An 8,630-nucleotide genomic window follows, 5' to 3' on the forward strand; every position below is an offset into this window, starting at 1 on the left:
CTCCTCGTTTCTCGTGCCCCCAAACCCTAGGTGCCGCAGCCTCTCCTCCCACCTCAGCCGCCAGGCCGGCCAAGACACAGATTCGACCCTCTTGGGCCCGAAGGGTGACAACAGCCTCTCATAGCCGCTCCCGCAGCCGTGCTCCACACCAAAGGCAGCCGCCGGAGCACGTGCCGCAGCCGCTACCGGTCCCGTGCGCCGCCCCGCGCAGGGCCTCCCTTACTCCGCCGCGCTCAGCCAGACCCGCAACACCGCCGCTCATAACACCGGTTGCCTTGTCAGCCCAACTGCCGTCTCCTGAGGTGCCCCGTGCCACCTCGCTCCATTGTCGTCGCCGAGATCCACCTCCGCCGCCAAGATCCGCCCCCGTCGAGGTCCCGCGCCCGGATCTCGTCAGATCCGTGGGCTTTTGCCCGTTCCAGCCAGCCCTGTCACCCCTTGCTCTCCACCATGGTTTCCTCGCTGCAGTCTCGCTCGCCAGCCTCGCATGGGCTGTCGCTGCCGCCGACCCAGCTGGTTACCTCGCGCCATGCCGCGACCCATCGCCTGGCCCGGCCCCGCCTGAGCCACTACAGCAGGCCCAGCCCAGCGGCAACCTCCTCCAACCACCCAGATCTGGCCCAAGAGACCAAGGGTGATCGCCCTCGCCCCTATCCTGTGCCTGGGTGAACTTTTGCTATCCAGCGCTCATCAGATCCGACCATAGTTGTTTTTATTTAACTTGCGAATTTGCTAATTTCAGAAAATTGCATTATTTTAAAACGCCTGCACCTTTTAAACCGTGCATCGGATCGTAATATGTTTTATATGTAAAACATGTAGAATTTCGTGCAGATTAACATTTTCAAGCTTGAATGGGTATTTAAAAATGTTTGACCTGCTTGTTTGCATAGATTTGCCTGCTATTATATTAAGACGTATTATACTATAGCTATTTAAGCATGCATCCGATTTATCAAACCTAGTATGTAAAATGTTCATGTTGTTTGCAATGCATTTCCATGCATGGTAAAATAGTCATCTCGTTGTTTTCATGTAGGTGGCATAAATAGTTTGCTATGTCGGGTTTATGGCATATTCTCGCATATATGTGGTGGCATTGGTTTTATTTAGAACCCCAATATTATGTATGTTTTCAGGGTAGAAAAATACATATAATTTATCTGAACATTTAGTTTTGTCTTTGGAGGAAGTTAGCGAGCATGATATTTTGCCATGCGACCCTTCGGTTTAATTCGTGTGAATTGTTCCGTCTGTTCGTATGAATTTGTTTTGAACTTGGGATATGCCCTTGGATATGTATGCTAGCCCCTGGTATTTTTTGTTGCTATAGATATCCATGTTTAGGTGTTCTATTCTTGTTGCCAACATGCTAGAAAATAGTGTTGATTTGAGATGGTGAAATATTTCTAAGCCTGGAATCTGTAATATTTTGTTGCTGTTTTGCCACGAGATTTTGTAGTGATCCACAGCCCCTTTGGGGTTGGTGCAATGGAGTTACTTGTAGTGCTTAAGATTCGCTAGCATGTTGTAAATTTTCATGCCATTCGATGCCATGTAGCATATAGTTTTACTGCTACCAATATGCCGTCTGGTTAAAAATTGCACTGTCAAAACTGTATTTTCACAAAGTCTGAAATTGTGTGCAACTTGCCATTTTATGAGTTATTTCCCTACACTACACCACGACACTCCTTCCCCTACAGATGGATCGGTTGGGAAAACAACTTCCGCCAATAGACAATCGGTCGGGAAAACTATGGCCGACGAAACGGTCTGTTGGGGAAAGTCCAAACGGGAAAGACCTTTCCCGACCGACCTATTCTTACCGATCGACTATTGGACAGCTATAGGAAACATTACTGACCGACATGTTGTTCGCACTGCCTTGGACCTTTCCCAACTGACTTGCTATTATGAACTTTTCCCGGCCGACTATTCAACGACAATACCTTTACCGACCAACTTTCTGTTGGCTCTACCATGAACATTTCTCGACCAATAATCCGATGGTATAATTTTGACAACTAACAATCCGATGGTATTAGTTTTGCCGACCAACTTTCCAATGGCCCTACCATTAAACTTTCCCAACCAACTATAGAATGGTGTTTCATTTTGCCGACCAACAGTTTGTATGCATTTTGCCGATTGTATTTGGCATATTACCTTGTCAAAACAATATCAATCAGGTTACATTTCTCATTAATATCTATCAAGTTACAATAACTTGTAAGTACTCTGGAAATATTAAACCAAAACTAAACAAAAATAACACTAATAATGCCCATAATAAAGGTAAGTAAGTAAAAGGAAACATTTGGCCGTTACAGAATGATAGATCCGTTACCAAGACATTCTTTACAAAATGATAGCTACGAGATCGATTTTTTTTACACCATTACAGAAGATATCTAGTTGACTCTAAATAACAACATCATGGTTCCCTTCATGGTCCTCTTTGTCTTTAGGAAGTGTTGAACTAAGAATAACCAAAGTTGAACAGGAGACGCGACCCAAAGTTTTGAGAAATAGTTGGATGATTGAACCATTTCGTGACTATGTTCTTGTGATTTATATCACAGGAGGAAAGAAATGTTCTGGACCGAACGATTTATGTCATTCTGTCAAACTGGAAATAATTCATGTCGGGGTGCACAACCAGGAACATAAAAAAAGGTTATAGCTATAGTTGTGTTGCCTGTTACACTCATCTAGTTAAAACTTCAGGACGCTAAGTACAAGCTGCCTTTCAAGAATGATGGCGAAGAAAATATATATTCTCACGTTTTCTTCCTGATGTCAGCAATACATACATGGACAACCGAAAACAGAATGATATCTTCCGGGTAGCAGCAATAGCTACATGAACACTGAAAACAGAATGCTATCTTCTTGGTGGTAGCAATACATACATTGGGGATACTACAGTTTGTAAAATCATGGTATACACTTGGACCAAACACCTCAAAGTATTTTCAAAACTATAACTCTTTTCTACAAAAGACGACTAGTTTTTTTCTTTCTCTTCTCTTGGGTGGAAAAGACTAGTGCGTCTGACTATTATATTAATAAATGCATCAGAGAAAAACATATGTACTTCAGTGCCACAAATTATATTAAATTAACTCATTATTTTCAGAGAAGCATATGTACTGTACATACAAATCTTCATAGGTATCAAAGCCAGAACCTAGAAAACATTATGTTACGCATAAGAAAAACAAAGAACATAAATACTAGATTGGCCTAGAAACAAGATTCAGAAACAAAGATTACAAATTCGATGGATTAAATATAAAGAGAGGAGTAGGATAGAGAAAATGTGGACAAATCATTAGGAACTAGGAATAGTACCACACCTAGTCCTGAAAAATAGTGACTCGCCTAACCGAGGCATGGAGCTACTCGTGGTCGCTCATCAACGGAGGTACCTAGTTGAATAAAGCACATGGCAACAACTTGTACAATTAAAAAATATCAGGTCATAAAACACATAAATGGTAAATTGCGAACAATGGCATGTTGAAGTATCTATTTGAGTCTATAAAATTAGTTTCGTATATAAATCACTCTATAGAGGTTAATTTTAGCACACATCATTCAAGTAAAATTAAATTTCAGTCAGTTAGAACAATCTTCATCTTATCTCGTTAGACTGCAGAACAGATGCCATGTTGATCTATTGCTTAAATCCAAATATAATGTTTAACTGTACCATTTTTCTCTTGCTGGAATTACAGTTATGCAATTGTTCTTAACTAGCAGTCCCTTGTTCCTTTATCTCACAAACTATATAAGAGTAGATGCTTTACATAAGTATAGCTTGTTAAAAATGAAGCTAAAGGTCTACACAACCATCCTTTACTTGAGACGCGTCAGATGCATGCGATGTCTCCCTAACTAAATATAAGTGTTCCAGGAATTGAACTTCATCAGAAACAATTCAGTCTATCAAGAATGCACGATATCAATATCGAATAGATTCTAACAGTATAATAATATACCTTGTGGAAATCCACACGTTGTTCAGATCCCGCTGGTTAGTAGGTTTGGCCCCCCTTCTTTTGTCCAGGCACTGCTTTAAGTTAAGTGTTCACCAACAATATTATACAGTTGATGTCCTACAGTTGTCCATAAATATATGCAAGTAGGATATAGTACCAAGAAGCAAAAATCAGTATTTGTTATAGTACTACGTGCATATTTAAAAGTCTGATGCTACACACAGGGCTGAAGATTCGCAAGCATTGCCAAGATTATTGTTGCCTTACCAAATTTGTTACACACAGGGCTGAAGATGCAACACCAAGCTATGGACAACAATGGTAACAACGGCATGTGACAGCGGCTAGGTTTGCATTTTAAAATCTTAACCTTTACATTATGTTGCTACCTATGAAAATCTACTCTATAGGTGGAAGAACATATATCATATAAAGTGCGAAAACTGAACCTGTACACTCTGTTTAAACTTTAAACTAAAAAATGAACATCTACATATATTTAGTGTGAAAACTGAATATATGCCAATATTCAGTACATAAACTGAATATGTATGCGAGTACATAAACTAAAAATATATGCTCATTTTCAGTGTACTAAGTGAAAATATTCAGTGGTTAAAGTGAATATGTATGTCATCGTTGTGTCTAAAGTTAAAACTTTACTTTATTTTAAATTAAAAAACTGAACATTTGATGATATTCAGTGCAAAAACAGAATGTATGGTATGTTCAAGTGCACAAACTAATGATTGACTTTTTTATATACAAAAACTGAATATACATGTGTGCAAAATCTTTACATTAACTCCGCATAAGTGCAAGCGAAGAACATTTACTCTATTTATGAGAAAAAAATGAATATATGCTCTGTCTATGTGAAAAAATAGAATCAACATTGGCCCCAAAGCATTTTCTAGACTAAACTCTACTTATAATCCAGTTTATGGCCTAAACTACGCAGATTTGACTTCAATGAGGATGAGGATGAAGATTGCGCCTCCAATGTTTATAGTTGAGGCCGATCTGTTGCTGGTGAAAGTGGAAACAAGAGCTGGCTGAACCTACAGCCGAGCTGACAGCCAAATGCCTTGATTATCTAGACGAACATGCACCTGCTCCATCCAAAAAACGTAAATTGCATCAAGGAAGGGAGGGGGAGGGGAGAAGAGGAATGGAAGATGGATCTTAGAAAGAGTACTAGAGTCTGAGCGGCGCCCCCAAATAGTCCATAGCATGGGCAACGACCGGCGTGTGAGCATCTTCGTCGAGGCCCTTGACGACGGTGTGGATCATCGATCTGGCTGCCGCCTAAGGTGAGGAAAGGAGGGTTGGCATGGAGCAGGGAACCCATCTCCTCCCTCACGAACAACCGCGTCGACAGAGGTAGACCTAGGACTCCTTGCTCGATGTCTCTCCTCTATTATCTTGTGATGAGGGGAGGTGAGGGGGAGGGGGGAGGCGGGTGTGGGTCTGGATTATGGTTGTGGGGGAGGCCATGGTCGTTGTGAGGAGACGTGGTGGTGGATCACGGCGCCTACGAGAGGAATTTGTGGCTGCGTGGAAAGGAGGGATAAGATGTGTTTGAGCCAGAGGGATTAGGTTTTGGAGCGGCGAAGGAAAAGAAAATGAGGGAGGCTTCGTGGGCTAGGGAAAAAAGAGTGCCACTACTTAAACTAGTAACCATGCACGTGCATGCGCACGTGTAACCATAGGACCAAAGAATGCATTTTTTTCACGATATTTACTTCATGTTTTCAGTAAAAAATGTGTATTGACACTTGTATTGCCTTGTATACATGAGCCATTCCCCGTCTCAATGGCCAAGGGACGGCTTTCACAACCGTGCCTACCAAGTAGATACGGTAATTAGAAATGACAAAACCCAGATTTTTCTTATAAATAGTGAATAACAATTAATAATTATGAACTACACACGCTTTTGAACCGACACTATGGTTGACATACATATATACAACCTCTCAATATATTTAAATTTAAAATGATCTAATTTAGAAAGCCTCTGGTATGAATTTAGCATAGTGCAATAAATATACACATGAAACATTTTATTTATTTGTAAACCACAATGTCATAGTTTACATTAAAATTATCAGCTTTGTTTTTTTGCAAGGTACAAATACTACAGTAGCAGTATATATATACATGTTTGATGATTGTTTCTTCTTTCAAATCAACATCTCCGATTCTTCACAACCTACTGTACAATGTAAAAGAGTTAGTAAGAAGTCCTAGAAATGAAAAAAAATACTCCAAATTCACGGAAGAGTTCATAACAAAAACACTCTAGAAAAGAAAGATCAACAAGAAGATTAGGTGTACACCACTGGATAGACTGGATAAAGTAATATCTTATGCACACAGATCGCACAAGTCTATACATCAAAGTTACCCCAAACAAATGTGTAGCCGTCTTACATATCTCTCAACAGAACTGAAGTTCACATGTTTCTCCTCTAGCAAAATATCTTCCTTGTTGTATTTGTTCCAGTCTAGACCTCGTCGCTTTCAAAGGTACGAACAAAACAACTGCAAAACATAATGGTGGCACAGATGATGATTCATCATCTACATATTATAAAGAAAGAACGAAGGAGAGGCAGTGGTGACTTGTCGGATGCGAGGTGTGGACAACTTGGGCAAGTCGTCGTGCAGCCATGGGGCATGGTGAGACAGCAAGCCCAGGGGCGAGTGCCATCGATCGGGCATCCTATGAGTAATAGCGACTTACTTCCATGTTGGGTCGTCCGTTTCACATAGCTGGATGCAAGGAGCACCGCTACTGGGTGGCTGAATGTAGGGATCGATGGCGTCCTACGTAAAATGAGGCCTGGATGTAATCTTAAATAATTTCATCTGCACGTCAACTAAAATCAGTGCCCAAAAAGATAAATCAAAGTTTAGATAGAATAAACAAATACTGAAATAGATTGGCCGCAGTGAAACTTGTTATGAATAAAAAACATTAAGAGACTTTCTTGATAAGGTAATAATGGTGTAGAACAAGATAGAGATATTGCACGTCCTAGATTGAACAACCAATTCTTACGAGATCTAAATACCCTTTTGATAATCAACTAAACCTAGGAACAACAACTAAAGGATCTTTGGCCACTAATAAATACAAAATGAAAATCTAATAAATGAGTACAGGAGAAGGTGTAACCTTGAAGAAGATGCTGAATGAGATGTGAAACAACGCCATGTATCCTCTGTACAACACAAAATTTATGTAATAGACACGTAGATAAAATATCAAACACTTGGTGTGCAAAAACAAATACCGTTAACCATCAGTTTCTGCATATTCATAAGGATATATAAGTTCAGTCGCTCTCTACTTCCGATCATCTGATAATCCATGTGATATGAATACCTGAACTCTTTACCTTGCCACGGTAATTCCAGATGAGCAAAAAGTTAACAGTGGCTTCAAGCTTTCAGGCCTGTCACTCAGCTAGTCATCTTTGAAGATATAAATTGTAGAGAAAGTGCATCCCATTCCATTGGGTTGTCATCCTTGTCCCTGAAATTGACATAAACAGACCACATTTTTCAGATTCACAATTGTACTCATCAGACACATCTCTGATTCATGTAAAATCTCGCATTATATTTGATAAGACATAACGTTTCTCATCATATAAGGTCTCTTTGAACTTGAGGTATTGTGTTGGTGTAATTTCGTCGACTTACACACTATTTGAATGTTCTTCGACGTATTCCAAGATTACATGATTTATTCAAACACCAGAAAAATAAAATACCAGGAAAGCAGAGAACGTCGTTCTGGGAATGAGGTTACCACTGGGAGGCCCGTGCTAGGAGAATGGGTGTACCTCTGTAAATGCCCAAGCAACAAATATGCAAGTAGGTTCTGAAACATACTTGGTTGTCCCAGATGCTTGGAATACGTTGTATATGTCAACCACAGTTAATCTAGTTCCTGGAACAATTGTGTGAACAAGATGTCTGTCTACAGAAAGCAACACATTCCGTGGAAGCTCACCGGTTGGAACATCCTGGAAGATGGTATTAACAAAGATTGATGATTATTGACATGTTACAGTAGTTGGCAAGTGAACATCCTATAAAAACGAATTACTGCGCAACTCAGCATTTCTGCAGGGAGCATAATAATAACCTCGGGATTTTCCTGCAATTTGAGAGTCTGTAGATCCACATACTTGCTCTTGTCAGGGACTGCAATCTAGGGGTCCAGGGGCAAGGCTCTTCTCCAGGCTAAGGAAATGAGAAAATCAGATACATCAGTACAACCACCATTAACAATAGAAAAACTAAACATCAGTGCAATGATTGAACATGATTACTGAGAAATATACCTGAGGAACATGATCACACGACCGTGGGACAATAGCGCCACCTAGCGCACAGCAAAGTCCTCACACTCATGCAGTTCTTGCAGAGCAGAGTCACATGAGTGGCCTTGGCTTTCACCCTCGAAGCGGCACTTGCAATATCCGCAATCTTCACCAGTTTCGACATGTAATCTGCATGTACTATTTTTTTGTTGGTTGTCAAAATGGAGTTCATAAAACTCTCTGAAAATCGGCTAATTTGTAGAATTGGGTTCAGAACTGACCC

General features: G+C 40.4%; 1 long non-coding RNA gene across 7 annotated transcripts; it reads right to left on the bottom strand.

Moving 5' to 3' along the window:
• Positions 1-3,097: 3,097 nt before the first annotated feature.
• LOC123401016 lies at positions 3,098-8,267 on the bottom strand. 7 transcript variants are annotated; one of them, XR_006611006.1, is made up of 6 exons: positions 8,170-8,267; positions 7,865-8,047; positions 7,415-7,551; positions 6,757-7,237; positions 4,008-6,554; positions 3,098-3,434 (listed from the first exon to the last, which is right to left on the bottom strand). It is a non-coding gene; the product is annotated as an uncharacterized LOC123401016 (long non-coding RNA). The 7 variants fall into 7 exon arrangements; XR_006611005.1 differs by having other exon boundaries at positions 7,402-7,551; XR_006611003.1 differs by having other exon boundaries at positions 6,757-7,325; positions 7,402-7,551.
• Positions 8,268-8,630: the final 363 nt, after the last annotated feature.

The sequence above is a fragment of the Hordeum vulgare genome, chromosome 6H (genome assembly GCF_904849725.1).
Source record: "Hordeum vulgare subsp. vulgare chromosome 6H, MorexV3_pseudomolecules_assembly, whole genome shotgun sequence".
Classification (NCBI taxonomy): Eukaryota; Viridiplantae; Streptophyta; class Magnoliopsida; order Poales; family Poaceae; genus Hordeum; species Hordeum vulgare.